This window comes from Alligator mississippiensis, chromosome 2 (assembly GCF_030867095.1).
Source record: "Alligator mississippiensis isolate rAllMis1 chromosome 2, rAllMis1, whole genome shotgun sequence".
NCBI lineage: Eukaryota > Metazoa > Chordata > Crocodylia > Alligatoridae > Alligator > Alligator mississippiensis.
This window is the reverse complement of record NC_081825.1, coordinates 192,738,927-192,756,855: the sequence shown is the minus strand read 5'-3', so window position 1 is coordinate 192,756,855 and position 17,929 is coordinate 192,738,927. Positions and strand designations below refer to the sequence as shown.

Here is a 17,929-nt window from a genome sequence, read left to right as displayed (position 1 = left end):
TGGCTATGGTCTGTGCTGTGGCAGACAGGACAAAGGCAGAATTAACAGGTAGCTGGTAATGTCTTTCTGTTGTTTTCTTAATGGGCTAATAAACTCTGAGTTAGGGGTGATCAACACTATGTTATCAATTCTCTGCCAGGCTGGTTAGAAGTGGGGGTCGGGGGGGATAACCCCTTCCTAATCAGAGCATCCTACCTTAGCCTGGCTACACCCCTCAGCTCAGCACCGTGGAAGGGAAGGAAGGGCTGCTCTAGCACTCTCCGGCTTCTAGCCTGAGCCACTGAAGGCATGTGTCTGCACTTTCTCAGTTGGAAGGGGATGTCTGTACAGTTACAAACTGATTCAGTCTAGTCAGGTTAGACTAACCTGTCAAGATTGAATCAATTCAGGCTCAGGTTTTTTGAATGTCTGTCCCTAGCTTTTAGGTCACTCTTAGCTCTGTCTGCCTCTGCATTTGGGATGGCAGACCTGAAATGTAACCCAAGTAAAGCAGCTGTAGTTCTCAGAGCCCAGGGGTTGCTGTTTTTCTGCATATGGGGCAATGACATTAGCAAGGGGGCAGTGTGTGGTTCTCATCCCAGAACATGGGCAGGCAGGAGATTGTTTTGGAGTGCTTACAGGAAAGGACAGCTTTATAGCAGGAACCAACACCCTCTTGGGGTCTCTCCATAATTCTACTGGGCCAAGATCCTAAGATTTCCTAAGGAGCCAGGACTCCAGTTTCCTGTTTCTAATTTTGCCCCAAACTGTCATGCTGAAATTTGCTGTTGTAATTTGTGCAAAATGCACAGAAGCCACTGGAGAAGATTCCTACTGGGCTTCTGATCAAACCCGTCTACCCAGGACATAAAGCAATGAGCAGTCTCTCAGCCAATGGCAGGATCCATCTTGGGCTTGATTCTGCAGCCCAGGATGTTCAGCAGCACCAAGGAAAGCCCCCATGCAGCTAACTTGAGAAAATGCATTTCAAGCAAAGGAAAAACTCCATACTTGGGTCCTGTGAATCCTTGGGACTCTCAAGGATTATGGGAAGCAACAGATGACCCTTGAAGGAATTTTCTTGTCAAAGAACCACTTCCCCTGGAGCTCTTTGCTAGCACTGTTAGGCCAAGGGAGTCTCCCTCGCTGGGCTGGAAAAGACATGGCTTATTCAGCTCCAGGGGGGGCAGAAACATGAGCTCTCCTCTGGGACCAGAAAGTAGGCTTTCAGGAAAACTCTGACAATAATGCAAAGTCCCTGTGTATGCAGCTGGTGTAGAATTATTTGCCCTGTTTCAAATCTTTGTGCTTTGGAACAATTTGGCCTAAATAAACCCCTGTATGGTGGCCGATTAGCAGTAAGCCCATTTTACAGACGAGGAAACTGAAGTTCAGAGGAGGTTTTTGACTCGCCTAATATCACAGAGAGTTTGTGGCAGAGCCAGAACTAACACACAACAGTTCCTGCCTCCTATTTCATGTCTAACCCCCAGCTGCTTCTGTGTCAGTAGGGTCCTGCCAGTATAAACACCACTGCATGTGTGAAGAGAATCCAGGCACAATGTCTGGATCTAGCTCTCAGTCCTGATCGCCAGGTTATTTGGGTTTGAGCACATTGCTCTTGTATCACCAAGGGAAAAAAAGGTGTGGATCCATGGAAAGGAGGAGGCCTGCAAACATAGGTGTCTCTAAGATGCAGCGAAAGCAACGAGGAAATATACTCACAATGCATGATATCAGATAGGGCCTTTGTTAAGGTGTTCCCTGGCTGAAGCCTGCAAAATTGTTTCCATCTTTCTTCCCCTCAGAATGCTAGTTACTATCCTATGCTTGTCACTGGGCCTGACCCTTATTAGTACATGGATGAAGGTGATTGCACTAGTTCTCAGTAATTCTGTCATCATCTGAAAGGCTTTAAGGCAGGAGCGGGCAAACTGCAGCCCGCAGGCTGGATGCGGCCTGCCAGGCCATTTATCCAGTCTGCAGGGCCCCTAAAAAATTTAAGAAGTTAATATTTATCTGCCCCTGGCTGGCCTGTCATGCAGCCCTCGATGGCTTGCCAAAACTCAGTAAGTGGCCCTCTGCCTGAAATAATTGCCTGCCCCTGCTTTAAGGATACCACCTAAGGCTTTGCTTATTTCTACCCCCATTCCTGTCCTCTCACAATAGGTTTCTCTTCAGGTAGACAAGGCCAGATCTGTTCAAAAGTATTTAGGTGTCTAACAGTGCAGATATGTGAGTAGTGGGGTTCTCTAAAACTGTGCCTAATTCACACTGTCAGGTATCCAGGTTGTAGCTGTATCGGTCTAGAGGAAAAAACAATCAGGACTCCTGGTAGAGGTGATATCTTTTATTAGACCAACTAGATTTTTGGAAAAAAAAATATATATATTTGCAAGCTTTCAGGCACAAGCACCCTTCTTCAGGCATCAGAGAAAAAATTGTACAAGTTCTCCTGGGTAGAAATGAAAGTTCATATTTCATAGGAGAGTTGAAGGTGTGGTAATATCTCGTTTGGAACAGATCATTTTAGAGGCAGGTTAGGCTCAGAGAAAAGTTGGAATAGTCCGTTTACCTCAAAGTTATTTGGTGGTAAGCAGGATGTAGTCATATTTCCTTCTGGTTATGGTGTTTCATATTTCACAGAGGAGTAAATAGATGGAGTGCTCTCCTGGGCTGGCATTTCTTATGTGGTGAGGTGTCTCTGAGCTCTGTGATGATGTAAATTACCTCGAGCAAAGGCAGGAGCAGGATCTCATGTTTCAGGTGCTCAAACTTGCTTCCTCCTTGTAAAATTATGAAGATTTCATTTAAAAAATTGGCTAAAATTCAATATCTTCAATAAAGCTTGCAAGTTGATAAAGCTTGCAATTAAAGACATTTTTCTTTTGCAAAACTCTGGTTGGTCTAATAAAAGATATTACCTCTACCACAAGTCCCGATTGTTTTTTCCTCTAGACCAATACGGCTAGAATCTGGCTACCTGACACGTGGAAGATATCGAATTTTGGCTGATTTTTAAAATGAAATCTTCATAATGGAACAAGTAACATTTAATGCACAGCTTTCACGTGGACTACCACTTAGAACTTGGCACCAAAGAAGAAAAGGGCAAGAAATCCTGTGTTCTGCAGATAACTGCAGGATTTTAATAGACTTTAAGGCTAGAAGGCTTGATTGTGATTAGCTGCTCTGGCCTCCTGCCTAGCACAAGCCAGAAAAGGTCACCCAGTATGCAGTAATTAACCATACTAAGCCCAATAACTTGTGAACCAAGAACACCCAGGAGTTCTGACTGCTGGGCCCTGTGCTCCGTCTCCAAGACTAACCTCCCTTCCTCAATATGGGCAAAATACTCAATGGAAAACAAAGGCTTTTCAGAGCAAAGGCTGTCTTCTAATGTGTAATTGCATAGCATCGCACCCCAGAGTCTGTCTCCAAGTGTGGCACAGGGTCAGGGAGCCTGTCTAGAGAGGCACCAGCTTCAGAGAATATATTCAAGCCAGGGAAATCTGTGGCTAGGGTGGAGCTGGTGGAGCCTGCAGTGACAGGACTATTGCGCTACATTTCCTCAGGTCACAGTTTCATCCTGATGCAGAAGAGGAAGCATTTTTAGATGTTTTTTATTTGTAAGAGAGAAACCTCATTTCCTGCCCACCTGAGCTTGTAACTGCTCATGTCTGCCCTACCCATGTTTCAAAGCCCCTCAGAGAGAATACAATTGCTGATGCTTATTTTCCAGGGACACTGGCAGGGGCTGGGGTGAATGGGGCCGCAGGGTAGGTTGTAGGATGCTCAGAGCCTGGGAAGCTTGTCCAGGGGAAGGGGTGTCCCACCACTGTGCACACTTTCGGAGAGGCCCAGGAGCACATGCCCCCCAAATTTGTCTGTAGTGCAGAGGCAGGCTGCTGCTGCAGCCTGGGCTCTGTGCCCCACTGCCATTGTCTAGGGTGTCTGGATGGTCCATGAGTGGTGGCATGGGGGGCAGGGGTTAGGGGACTAAAAATAACCTGGCATTCAGGGGTTGGGGGCTAGGTAGAGAGTAGCCCCAGGGCTGGGACCAGTGGCTGGGCTTTTCAAACCCCAGGGCTGTGCTGGGAACTGTACAGAAGTTCAGTTAGATCAGGTGGCCATTTTTAACCCAATCTATCCTCCCCCTAACCTCCCCAACACCTGTACCTAGCCTATCTGCCTGGCAGAGCCCCACATCTTGGTTAACATGTGGTAACACCTATGCCCTCAGCAGCAGTACCCAGTTCACTGCCCACACAACCCCACCAAAAGGCAAGATACCCAAACCTGACCATAAAGCCCAAACCAAGCAGACACACACTCCCGAAGCTACAATGCTTCACCCTCCTCTCTCTCTGCCGTGTTCAGGAGAAGAGAAGCAACAACAATCAGAACACAGAACATAATTTATTGTCAAACACATTCAGAAACACTTTCCCACACAGACATGGCTGTGGCTGCTCCCTTGGGAACTTCCTGCATTCCCAACTGAGGGGAGATGCTGATTCTGCTGGGCACTGAGCAGCTTTGCTGCCCATGGAGGAAGCTTCCAATGACAAGATTCTCCTGCCTCTCACCAGAAACCTTGGCAATGGCAGCTCTTGGGAAGGGGATGCAACTGGGCACTCAGGCCTAGTGTGGAACAGGCCTGGTTTATGTTGGTTTGCACCTGATGAAGGGACCCTACAGACAAGCTGCCCAGGGGAGGATTGGCAGTGGCACTGGCTACAACTTTCCCCAGCCTGAGGGACCCCAGGAAGCCAAGGGAGGCCAGAGCCTGGGCAGCTGTGGCTGGGAAGGGGCCTGGGCAGGACAGGCAGGAGATGCATTCAACTTCTCCCTGCTGCACCAGGGGAATGTGAGCAGCCTGCTTGGGGCAAGGCTCTCTTAGGCTATTTTCAGGGCAGAGCAGATGCACTGGGCTCCAAAGCAGGAGGGGTCAGTCCCTGTAGCTTCTCAGCTTCTTCTGGGCTCCAGAAGGGAAGTACAGGGGCTGGATTTCTGACTTACAGCTCAGCAAGCGGGCAATATCTATCCGTTCGGCACTCCTTGGGGTAGCATACTCCATAATGATGCCTAAACACACAACAGGGAGAACAGATCAGCTTCCCATGGTCAAGGCACAAGGAGAACTCAGCCCAGAGGCAAGTCTTCAACTCCCCTGTGCTGTATTTGCCATCACAGGTGGGTTGTAGCCAACACGCTCACTGTTGGGTCTCATGGTCTGAGTAAAGGGATGGGAGTCAGGAAGAAAAGGGCAGTCTACACACAGGCTGCTCCCAATGTCTCTGGTAAACCACAGAAATCTGCCTCTCTCCCTGGGCTGGACGGGGGGGTGTAAAGGGCACCGGGAGCCTCTCCGCACCCTGAGCACAGGGGCAGGCTGAGCAGGGACTCAGCCTTCCCTGACAAACTGGGGTGGCAGGAACTCCAGCAGCAGGTGGACATGCAGCGAGATGCAGCCTCCTTCCCAGAAGAAAGAGAAGCCCCAAGGAGTTTCAAGATGGGTTCAATAAGATTGTGCAGGGATCTCTTTGACAGGGCTTTTCCCAGGACCCTGCACTCAGTGGCCCAGGAGGCCCGTGACCCTTTCCATCTGCCTTCCCCATGAAGTGGTGCTAAGCAATTGTAAGCCGTGCTGGGTGACCACATACATCCTTGACACGTCTCCACCACTCAGGATTACTGAATCATGGCACAGGGCTTGTCTGCCAGAACCCCCAGCCATACTGTCCAGTTGAATGCCTCTCAACACCAGCATTGCAACACCAGGATCATCATCCTTTCCAAATCCTTTCTGGGGAACCTGAGGCACAGGCTGATTAACAGCCTGATCCTGCTCAGCAACAGCTTTACCATTACTCTTGGGGGAGGTGCGGGGTGGAGGGGGAGAATGAAGAGGGACCAGGCATCTTCTCTCACCCATAAATTTGATGGCTGCTACCCAGATCTCTGGCCACAGGCTCAAGTAATGCCTCTGGGCTGCCTGGCAGAGACCCTCCAGGACAGCAGGTTTTTCTTTGGCTTGGAGGGAACCAAGGACATGTGAGCTCCCTCTGGTGAGAAGTGCTCTCACACCACATACTGGTACTGATCAGGAGGAAATGGGAGCACCAAGGGACTAGAAGGAACAATTTTGGCTTGTCCCATGCCTCATGGTCCTAGACCCAACCCTTGCAGCTATTTACACTGTGCCCCAGTTCCCTCCATCCATCCTACAATGAGCCCTGCCCTCAGTCACCTCCTGCCACTCACGAACTCACTCACCAAGTGCCTGCAGATGTCCCGCAGCAGCTGCTCTCATTTCACCTGCTCTGACCCCTGGATATGGAAGGCCAGGGCTGCCTGAACCCTCCTTAAGCCCAGGTAAGGGCAGCAGAGGCCCAAAGTTGTTCTGCACTCCTGAAAAAACATGGTCACACCAGGTCTGAATTCCCTGCTGAGCTGAGGCCAAGGATTGCCTCTTGACCCAGGATTAAGCCCAGGCCAGGAACAGGACAGCCTGGCCAGGAGGTGACTGGCACTAGGCACAAAGGAGTGACTGTGAGCAAAGAAAGGACTTCTGCCTTTCATATGGCATCTACAGACAGCACCCATCTCCCCCTCAGTAAGGCCATGCAGGAAGATTTTTGACATGCACAGGGGGCAGATGTGCAACCTACCCTAGACCTGAGAGGCAGCCCTAAGCTCAAGGAGGTGCCTGGATAAAGCCACCTGAGTGGAAAGGGATGGTCACCACCGGACGCAGAAAGGGCAGGGTGCCCCTGGGGCTAGACTGTGGAGACATGGTGGGGCTGAGGAAATCAGTGTCACTGGTTCTTACCATGGCCATCTGCGGGTTGGGGTCCTCCAGATGAAACAGGAGCATTGCCAAGCTCTGCCTCACTTGACTCCTATAATAAGCGTGCTATCTTCTCTTTATGCAACCTGCCAGGGCACTGAACAGGGTGAAAGCCATTGAGCGAAGATTGTCATTGCCCTGTGGCTGAAAAACCCCAGTGTGCTCACAACCAAACTTCTCTCTCATGGGCCTGGCACAGCTCCTGACAGGAGCCTTTGGTTTCCAGCCTGTCAGGTGGTCTGCCATGGAGGTAGGCTCTGACAGCTCCTGTTCCAGGTGGGCTGCCCAGGAGCCAGTGCACTCACTGGAGCTCAGGGAGCAGCAGCAAGCCTCGTTCCCTGAACATGCTGTCACTGGGGGCTCCGATTCCGAATCCCAGCAAAACCAAATCCCCCAGCCCCTGTGCTCACTTGTCTCTGCCCAGCTCTGCTTCTGACTCAGGAGAATCAACACAGCGGAGAACAGCACCAGAACCCTACCGAGCCCCGTGACCACAGCTGCAGCCTCGCCCAGTCTCCCGAGAGTCCCTCCCGTCATCCCGTTCTCTTCACTTGCTTTTCCTCCTGAAAACTCATCTCTTCCACAGAACTTAAGATCTTCCAGTTCGGACTGGAACAAGGGGCAGCAAGTGCATCTCCTACCTCTGAAATGGCCCCAAATGAGGAGCATTGGAATGGGGGTGGGGAGTGCTGCTCACTCACATGGTTGAAGAAGGTCCTGATGTACATGACTACATCCCAAACCAGGGAGCCCCGCATCTGTCCCTAGATGATTCAAGACAGCAGCCAGTGAGTGCATGCCCTCCCCGCATGATCTGAGCATTGGTAGGCACAAACGATGCCTGGAACAAGGTCTCCAGGATGACGTTCTGGTGTTTTTTCAGCTGTATGAACAGAAGACATGACACATCGATCAGTGCTCACATTACTCACCTTTGGGCTTTCCCATTCAGAGCGTTTGGGACTTCATCTGAGCAAGCCCGCGTGACGACATTCCCATATGCCTGTGAGACACAAGGCACCCACTTCTGCACCAAAATTACACTAGTTACACCCAACTGTCTCCAGAGACACCACAAGGGGTGAGACAGCAAAACTGGACACACTTCAGGTTCTTGTGCCCCCTTTCGGCCCTACCTCATTGTTTGGTCTCTACAGTCAAGCTGCGTTCTAGAGTGCAGAAGGATTTCAGCCTCACTTGCTCAGGGGCACCACAAACTATATTACCCAGTCCTTTGGCTGCCATCTGCTGAACCAGGTTATTAAAGTCCCTGGTCACTGTTGAAGTAGATGAAGCACTGGCTTCAGGAGCTTCTGCTCTTCGATGATGGGGTCACAAGCTAAAAGAAATCAATGTGTCTGTGAGATCCAGCACAGTCATTCCCAACAGCCCAGCCCTGCAGCAGAAAAGTAACCCGTGCCAGAGCAGAATCCCACAGAACACCGTGAGGAAGAGCCTCAGCATGCAGTGCTCTCCTGTTGGACATGGGGAGGCTTGTCTGCTTAGAGCCAGGCAAATCATGAAGACAGGGGCTTAGACTAAGTGGGAGTGATAATGCCGATGTGAGTAGATCGGGACATTGCTTGCTTTAGAGTAGTGTCTTCCTGGGATGCTGGGTGGATATAGAAGATGCACTAGTCAGGACCAAACTCAGAGCTGCTGGCTAGGATGAGGGCTCAGCAGGGGCAGTTAAGTAAAGAAATCCTTGTCTGCCTCTCCTTCTCATACGGCAGAAGTGGCGATGCAAGGGCAAGGATGGAAGAGAAACCTCTCAACTGCTTCCAGTGATCCTCCTTCCTAGGAAGGGAACTAAGGGACTCCCCAGGGAAAGAGCACAGCAAACAGCTGCCTTTTCATCAAGCTGCTCATTCTCTATGGAGCCTTACCTAGCTGACGAAGGCCGTACCAGTAATGTGCAACTTTTCAGTTGTGGAACTGACCCACTGCAAGACCTGCCCTATGAATTTGGGCATTATTATGCCCAATGGGAGCAGAGCCCTGCAAGAGAAAACCACTAGTTCTGGGACCGGCTGGGCACTGCCAACCCTCAGTTGCTCCAAGGCGGCAGCTCTCATCTCTTGGAGCACAAGCTCCACATCTCCAACCACACGCAGGTTCAGCACGGAAAGTTCCCTCTCCACCACTCGTTCTACTGCCTAGAGCACAGATGCAATCCAGCCTGCCTCTTACCTGGCCAGCTGGCACATGCCCTCCTGGTGCATCTGGGGGCTCTCAGGGAGTGGCCAAGTTCCCTCTTTGCAGAGGGCTGCAGTCACTCTCTTCCCAAGGCTCTTAGATATGGCATAGGCCATGGTCTCCACATAGAAAGCCTGGGGGGAGAGAAGGCCCAGATTTACAGACTGTAATGAGATGCTGCGGCCAGAGCAGAATCAAAACTCCCTGTTACTCAGGAGGTCCATTACTCAGACCACTTGCTGCACAAGGCAGGCAGCTCGGATCAGACTGATGCTGCCATTCTCTCTCATGCCTTGCAATTCCCTGACAGGGAGGGCAGGGCCTTGCACAAATCAGTGCTGGAAGCCAGATGGGATGCATGGAGGCTCTCCCAAGCCAATGCACTACAGAAAGAATTGGGCAGCCTTTTTTATCTCCCTACAAGGACAAAGGCCACATGTAGAGCATGGGAACATGCACAAGTAACATGCTCAGGTCCCAAGCACTGGGAGCCCAGTGTGTACTGGTCACTAATGGAGATTGTGAAGCCCCTGGGCTGAAACTGCCTGGCCTGTCCCAGAGGAGCTCAGATTGGAGGAACAAATAGGCCCTCCCAGACTTAACATTTCAAATAACCCCTCTTCTCAGACAACCCCCTGCTTCTTTCAGCTGTCAGGACCAAGACAGCTCAGCACAGCCCTCGGCAAGGACAAGAACACCCTGCAGGCAGACAGCCTGAACTGAGGCCAAACCTGTGAAAGCAGATCCAGCCTATTCCTTACCTGCAAGGGTTGCCCACTGCTCACACCTGCCCCTTCAGCAGTTTCCTCTGCCAGATGCTCCCTGTGGGCATTGGCATGTCCTGCCCCACAGTGCAGCCAACTTGCTCCAGAAGAGCACAGAGGATCTTTGGGAGCAGCTCCCTAAACACTGGGCTGGAGTGGATGGTGGTAAGCATCTCCAAACATGCACATGTTGCCTGAAGGGATAGAGAAGACCAGAGTCAGCCTGTGGAAGACACCTGGAGATCCATAGCTCCAAGTCTAAAGGTCTCTTCCTCACATCCAGGAGAGCACAGAACAGCTCTGGCAGCAGCTCCCTTAGCACTTGGCTCCCTTCCTAGTCACAACCTTGCACTCCCAGTCACATCCCTGCATTTCTGCCTTGGAAGTACAGGGGCACCAGCAGCCTGAATGGAGAGCTGCAAAGCAGAAAGAGCCTCACGGTTACAGGAGTTTCTAGTTCCAAAGTCTCATGGAGTCAGTCAGCTATGTAGCATGAAGCTGCTGTTTCTGCTGCTGATGGAAGAGCGGGGGTGACCAGGGGGACAGGAGAGCAGGGGAGAAAAGATCGCCACACAGCCTGGCATCCTACCTCAAGCTCTTGAGTATCAGGATTATAGCACTCAAGGGGAACTGACAGAGCTGGATCTGGGCTGTCACTTACTGCTAGAGGTCTGAGGGCCGTGGTGTCCTCAGCTGAGCTCCCATCTGTGCCAGCTGGATGTTGAATCTTGCTCATGAACAAGCGTAGTATGTGGAACATGAAGAAATCATCTCCACTCAAGGCCCTCCAGAGGTGTCACTGCAATTTAACACAAATTACATAGGAGCTGTGGATACTCCTGTGATGTCATGAAGCAATAGGACATTGAAGCAAAGGCCTAGGGCTCTCCTGGTCTAGGATGGGGTTGGGGCACAGTGATGTCTTCTGCCCATGCCATTAGGCACAAGCCTGGCATTTCCTATGAAAACACACTAGGACATCGACTCTTACCAAGACATCCCAAAGGATCTGCAGCTGACTTGATACTATGGGCTTTGCCAGGCTGTGGGATGTGTGTGCGCCACCAGACACAAGAGGTAGGGAGTAGCAAGTACCTGTCCACTGGCAGAGGCTTTCGAAGGAGGCTGCTGGTCTCCGCCTCTAGATGGAAGCCAGCAAGAATGGAAACGCCTTCCAACAGGAAGCCTCTCACAGACCTCTCCTGGACTGTCGGCGTCCAGATAAAAAAATGGTGCCCAGGATGTCCGGCACCTGGAGGGCAGATAACAAGAACAAGGGTCCCTTTCTCATTCAGCCAGCACAATCCAAACCAATCCCTCCCGCAGTTTGGCAATTTGCTGCCGTCTAAGAAATTCCTTGCTTTAAGGGACCAATATCCAGACACTGCTGCCTTTGGCTGATCCTAATAAGTGAGCACGTCCCTATACACCTACCTGGGGTAAAAATGGACACTGGGACATGTGCACAGACACCAACCAGCCCACACACCCTCAGCCGTTCCCCAGCCCATGTGCACACACCTACAATCTAATTGCTTGTGCTGCCCGGGACCTATTTCTGCCTGACATTAACCCACGTGCTCACACAAACACCAACAAATATCAGTATCTGGGGGTGGTTTTAAGAAGTGTAACCCAGGTGGCTGCCCAATAGTTGCTACCCCTGCCCAATATCAGGGATGGTGTGGTGAGAGTGGGGCAGGGCTTCTGGCCAGCACCAATTTACTTTCTAGCTGGCCCCTGCTCCCCACAGAGCAGCCCCTTGTCCCAAGAAGGTCTAACACTTAACTGATTTAACTATTTACACTTTATTTACAAAACAAGAATAGGAAAGGTTATTTACAAGTGAATAATGGCATAACCAGAATCACAACACCAACCAGAATGCATTAGTCAAGCCTTGACTCAAGAACCACAGGTAGGGTAACTGGCAGCCTTCAGCCACTGCTGAGGTGCTACCACAAAGAAGCAAGGTGCTCACTCCCTGCAGCTCCAACAGGCTTCCCAATAAGCGACAGACTGCAACAGCTTAAGCTCTTCTGGTCTGCAGCAATCAAATTGTATCAAATCCCAACCCCTGAAAGAGGCTTTAGGGTGACCTCCGTGGCAACCAAAAAAGGCAAGCAACAAGCAACAGAGTAGGCTCTTGCAGCAATCAGCATGACCCAAGCACAAAGCTCAGGGACGCCATCTGATGACAATCAGCTGCAGAATAAGGGACAGGACTGAGTCCCCTCTGGGGCAGTCGGTGGCAGAGGGTCAGCAGCACAGGCAGCTCCCAGGGGTCGTTGCTCTAAATCCCTGCTCCAGATGACTGACCGGGTGCCCCACATACCTCGCCAAGTCCACTTTGAGCGCCGGCCTGCACCCTGAGCTTCCAGGCACCCTTATCCTGGCGCTCTGCTGCTCTTCAGGATCCCAATGCCTTGCCTGCTGCTGTCCCGCTTCCCCAGGGAAGGTGAGGGGTTTCCTCAACTCACCAGCCCAGCTCCGGATAAGGATGCCACCTGCGCTCCTGACCACTGCTTCTTCTCCGCAGCGAAGTGGGGGACCGACTGCCACCCCTAGCTTCTGGGACGCCCGGCAAATCCAGCACACTGCGATGTGGCCTTGGGGCACCAGCTCTCTGCCCCAAGCCCTGGCCGCTGCTCCCTCTCTGCTGCAGGGCTGGAGGCACGGCCAACTGCTACTGTCTTTTCTCCCAGGGCCTTCAAGCCTCCTCAGAGGGGTCTCTGCTCCCTCTGCTGGGTCAGCTCACGCCAGTTCTTCTTAGGCCTCCTGCATCATTCCCCAGAGTCACTGTCAGCAGCCCCCACATGCCAGTTTGGCTGCTGCTTTTACCCCCTCTGGCAGTCCCTCCCTGGCTTGCAAACTGGCCAACCAGGGCTCAGGGTGGCTGGCCCCCGGCTCCGGCCATCCCCCTTCCATGTGAATGAGGGGATTGAAAACCCCTTCTTCTGATTGGCTTCTCCTTTTCCACAGGCCAGGGCTCCTCTGCTGCATCCTGGGGTCGCTCAGAGTTCACCAGCACTGTTTCTAGCCTAGGGTAAGTATGTCAAACCAATCTGGTGAGCCCACATTGGCAGTCTGTTACAGAAGCCAAATTTTGGCCATTTGCCTGTGTGGATGCTCAGCTCAGGACCAACAAGCACCACCAACTTCATACCCCTGTGAGGATCCCTGGGACCTCACGAGCAAGATGATTGTAACTAATTTTTCCAGTTGAGACCAGCTCTGCTGGAACTGCACACTGGAGTTTACACTCCTCATTTCTAACTAAAGCTCCCCATTCTGCACATGGCCAGGCCTGCGGGGCAGTAGGTCCAGCTGCCCATAGCCAGTCCCATCCAGAACAGGAAGAGGTTGGCTGCAATATCTCTGGTATCCATTCTTTCCTGCGCCCTGTTCCCAACCCTGTGGAGAGGAGCAGGATGGAAGGAGCATTTCACATGGCCTCTACCAAGGCTGGGAAATCATACAATCATAGAAGTAGGGTCGGAAGGGACCTTGTAGATCTTCAAGACCGACCCCCTGCCTGGGCAGGAGGAAAACTGGGCTCAAATGACCCCAGTCAGGTAGGCATCAAGGTGCTTCTTAAAGACCCCCAGGGTAGGAGCCAGCACCACTTCCCTTGGAAGTCGGTTCCAGATCCTAGCCGCCCTGACTGTGAAGTAGTTCTTACGGATGTCTAACCTAAACCTACTCTCCAACAACTTGTGGCCGTTATTCCTTGTTATCCCGGGGGGCACTAGGGGAAACAAGGTCTCCCCCAAACCCTTCTGGTCCCCCCTAGTGAGTTTATAGATGGTCACAAGGTTCCCCCTCAGCCTTCTCTTGTGAAGTCTGAACAGGTTCGGGTCCCATAGCCTCTCATTGTAGGGTCTGCCCTGCTGTCCCCGGATCATGCAGGTGGCCCTCCTCTGGACCCTCTCAATGTTGTCCTCATCCCTCTTGAAGTGGGGCGCCCAGAACTGGACACAGTACTCCAGCTGTGGCCTGACCAGTGTCGCGTAGAGGGGGGGGATCACCTCCTTGGCCCTGCTTGAGATGCACCTGTGGATGCACGATAGGGTCCGGTTAGCCCTGCTGACCGTGACCTTGCATTGTCGGCCCATGTTCATCTTGGAGTCAGTGATTACTCCAAGATCCCTTTCTGCCTCTGTGCTCTCAAGAAGGGAGTTTCCCATCTTATAAGTGTGCTGCTGGTTACTACTGCCCAAGTGCAGCACCCTGCACTTGTCCATATTGAAACGCATCCTGTTTTTGTTAGCCCACCCCTGCAACCTATCCAGGTCTTGCTGCAGTCTTTCCCTCCCTACTAGCATGCCCACCTCACCCCAAATTTTGGTATCATCAGCAAAATTGAACAGGTTGCTTTTCACCCCGTCGTCCAAATCGCTGATAAAGAAATTGAACAATGTGGGCCCAAGGACTGAGCCCTGGGGGACTCTATTGCCCACTTCCCCCCGGGCCAAATATGACCCGTCCACCACCACCCTCTGAGTACGACCCCTTAGCCAATTAGCAATCCATCTGACTGTGTAGGCATCGATGCCACAGTCGCCTAGTTTTTTAATGAGGATGGGGTGGGAGACAGTGTCAAAGGCCTTGCTGAAGTCCAGAAAGACTACATCCACGGCAACACCTGCATCCAATGCTTTTGTGACCTGATCATAAAAGGCAGTCAGGTTGGTCTGACATGACCTGCCACTAATGAAACCATGCTGGTTGCCCTTGAGCATCATCCCCGATGCCGGCCCGTCACAGATGTGCTCCTTGATGATCTTCTCAAAGAGTTTCCCCAGGATTGAGGTAAGACTGACAGGCCTATAGTTGTCCAGGTCCTTCCTCCTCCCTTTTTTAAAGATGGGGGCCACATTGGCTATCTTCCAATAACTGGAACCTGGCCCGAGCACCATGAGCACTCATAAAGCCGTGCCAAGGGCCCTGCAATAACCCCTGCTAGCTTCCTCAACACCCCGGGGTGGAGAACATCTGGACCTGCTGATTTGAACACATCCAGCCCCTCCAGAAGCCCTCTAACCCGGCCCTCCTCAACCTTAAGTCTGGAGGTGTTCCCCTCAAGTCCGTCTTGAATCATGGTGGGGGAGTCCCGGTCCCTGCACAAGAAAACGGAGGTGAAGAATTTGTTAAAGAGGTCTGCCTTCCCCTCTGGCGCAACCACCAGATTGCCCAGCACATCTTGCAGGGGCCCCACATTTCCCAGTGCCTTCTTCATCCTCCCTATATATTTGAAAAAGGACTTTTTATTATCTTTGATCTTGGATGCTAGTCCTAGCTCTATGTCTGCCTTAGCTTTCCTAACAGCCTCCCTACAGGCCCGAGCAGTGGAGGTATACTCTTCTTGCCTGAGGACACAGACCATCTCTAGCTCCTGCCTTGCCGTGGACCCTGTGCATGGTGTGCCACTGAGGGAAACATGCATCTGTTCCTCATGCCTCATGGTGTTCCAGCCCAGCCACAGTCAGGTGCCTCAGACTCCTTGTTGCCCTCTCTTGCTGTATTTGCCCCAGAATCTGTGTTTCCAAATATTCTAGGGCTGAAAGTTCTTATCAATAACCTAGATCACTGAATCCCCATCTTGCCTTCCTGTGCTCTTTCTCTTGGATGCAGCTGATCTGCTCTTCCCCATCTCTGGCTAGTAAGGGAAAAGGACCTTGCTTCGTGTCCAGGATCAACAGTAAGATTGCTGTTCACTCCACATGAAAGCAGTGTTTGAAAAGCATAAAGCAAATGCAGAAAGTCTCCTCAGCTTCAACTTTACCTCATCCAGAAGGGCATGCATCCATCTCCATGCTCCCTAAGGACTGTAATAAACCAATGTCCTGCTGCTGTGGCACATGTGGGGCTGGCAGACAGCATGCCATCCATTATGCTCCCCACAAAGTCAAGGGCCTGGTTGGATGGAAAGTATTTGCCGATGACCTGGAGACAAATAGAAAGAAGGGAAAAATGCACTGAACCCCAGAGTTCAAGAGTGATATTAAAGAGTTGTGCTGGGCATAAGCTTCTGTCCTGTGGCGACTTGGTGCATGTGCAAGAGGTGAATCCAGTCTTCAATGGAGAGAGCATCATTTGACAACACAGTATGAACACAGCCAAGCTGCACCCCAGGATAAATTAAAACAGGCACACAAGGAGACCAAGTCCTGGCCGAGACTCTCACTCAGATGCTGTACTGACAAAGGTTTGTTCTTCTGTGCAGGGACAGAACTATCTACAACACTTTCTAATCTTGTTCCGACTTATTCTTTCTACCATAGACATGGATAAACAGCGGCAGACAGTGGATGAACAATAAGTGTCCCAGATGCCTCCCCCATGCACTCCAAACCATGTGTAAGTAAAGGAACGGACAATGAAAGACTCCCATTTCCCAGAGTCTCCACACCAGCTTCTTGAGCCACTGACCTTCGCCATGTGGGAGGATGCTATAAGCACAGCCTCAGGGCTGTAGGCTTTGAGCTCCTCATGGAGACCTCTCAGCTCCTCCTCTGTGGCATCCATGGTCATGGAGTGGTCTGGAATGAAAATAAGAAGGAAAAAGTGCTGCAATGATGTCTGAAACAGAACCTTAGCTCCATGGAGGAACCATGTGCAATGCCATGGGCAGTGTGGTCCAAGGGTGATGTTCGAGGTCTGAGTGACTTCAGTGGGGGCAGAGGTGCAGTGGGATCAGAGCTGCTACAAGCCTCTCCCCATTCTTGCTAGGGGAGGTTATTTTCACACTTCCCAAAAGAGGGCCAGGCCCTTCACACCACACAACTCTTCTCTCCTAGGAGGAGATCTTCCAAGGGCCAGTCATGGCCCTTTTGAAGTGCTTTTGAGGTGTCACTAGACTAGTAGTGAATGGACAGAGGAGAGGACTAGGCATTACCGGAGGGAGAAAAGGGGCAGACTCACTTGCACCTACTCAGAGTGCCCTCACCTTGTAGGTGGAGAAGGCAGACAATGCACTGAGCAGCCCATAGGCGGGATGTGGCCAGAGTGGTGCAGGTGTAGGGTGCCAGCAGCCCTAGCAGGGACCCAGATTGCTCAAAAGGCTCTTGCAGCTGAGAAAAGAAGGAGAAAGAAATGAATGATGTGTGCCTGGGTCTGGCTAGAGTGATATTCAAGTTTATGATCCTGGGAAGGTAAAAACAGGAATGCATCCCTGTGGGACCCTGTCTGCTAGGGAAGCTTTCTGCATCTCAGGGTGAGGCTGCCATGAGGATATCAAGGCAAGAGAGTTAGACTATACTTACTCTGCAATAGACTGTCTCCCTATAGGCAGCAAGCAGCTGGGAGCTGGCCTGCAAGGCCCCATCTCTCTCCCACTCCTTGTCAGAGAAGAACCATGTCTCAAGAAGCTGTCGGGAGAGCAAACTGCTGTCAGAGGAATCTTTAAAACAGCTCAGAGGAACCATTTCAACAACAGACATCACCATCACCACTGAAATCTCTCCAAGCAATCTGATTTTTTTATCATCTGGATACATCCCAGGCAGACTAGTTCCCCTGAAGCCAGAGGAGATGTTGAGTGACCCCAGCACAAGATGGTGCAGCTACTAGGGTTGTCAGTGGGATGCAAGGGAATTGCCATCCATTGCCCCAAGGACACCTTGGAATGTAGCATGAACTGGACTAATGTAGCTGATGTTAACCGAGTGTAATAATAGTGAAATACAACCATGTTAGTCTTGTCTTGTAAGCAACTTGAAAACTCTATTTTGTATCCTTCTGCTTGACATAAGTGAATAAACTCTGCATAGCCTTTATGTATGAGTGTGTGTAAAAGGGTGAATGGTGAGAGAATGGCAGAGACAGGAGAAGATTTAACTGTTCCCAGTTCAGAAACACCTCAAACTCTGTGCAGCAACTTGCTGGATACAAAGTGTTTCTGAGGTCTGGGAGTGGGTTACGTATTGAAGACTGCCAAGTATTCACTTCCCTCGTCCTTCCAAGAGACCCCTTCAGATTCAGCCCAGTAGACACAAAAGTGCAAGCATCACACACCCACTCTGCTCCATCTGCTCTAGGGGCCCAACCAGCTCAATCCTCTGTGTCTTGTCAATGTGATTGTATCAATGGGCCAAACTATGTCCTGGGCACCAAGACACGTCATTGGGAGTCTATG

At 51.3% G+C, this 17,929-nt stretch overlaps 2 long non-coding RNA genes across 3 annotated transcripts; one reads left to right on the top strand and one right to left on the bottom strand.

The window, feature by feature from the left end:
* Positions 1-4,238: 4,238 nt before the first annotated feature.
* LOC109280552 (uncharacterized) lies at positions 4,239-10,977 on the bottom strand. 2 transcript variants are annotated; one of them, XR_002086926.2, is made up of 9 exons: positions 10,888-10,977; positions 10,454-10,591; positions 9,790-9,986; positions 9,023-9,162; positions 8,059-8,171; positions 7,534-7,715; positions 6,815-6,929; positions 6,259-6,393; positions 4,239-5,067 (listed from the first exon to the last, which is right to left on the bottom strand). It is a non-coding gene; the product is annotated as an uncharacterized LOC109280552 (long non-coding RNA). The 2 variants fall into 2 exon arrangements; XR_009460012.1 differs by having other exon boundaries at positions 6,815-7,715.
* Positions 10,978-11,207: 230 nt separating this feature from the next.
* LOC132248689 (uncharacterized) lies at positions 11,208-17,570 on the top strand. The gene is made up of 2 exons (XR_009460013.1): positions 11,208-15,281; positions 15,427-17,570. It is a non-coding gene; the product is annotated as an uncharacterized LOC132248689 (long non-coding RNA).
* The last annotated feature ends 359 nt before the right edge of the window (positions 17,571-17,929 follow it).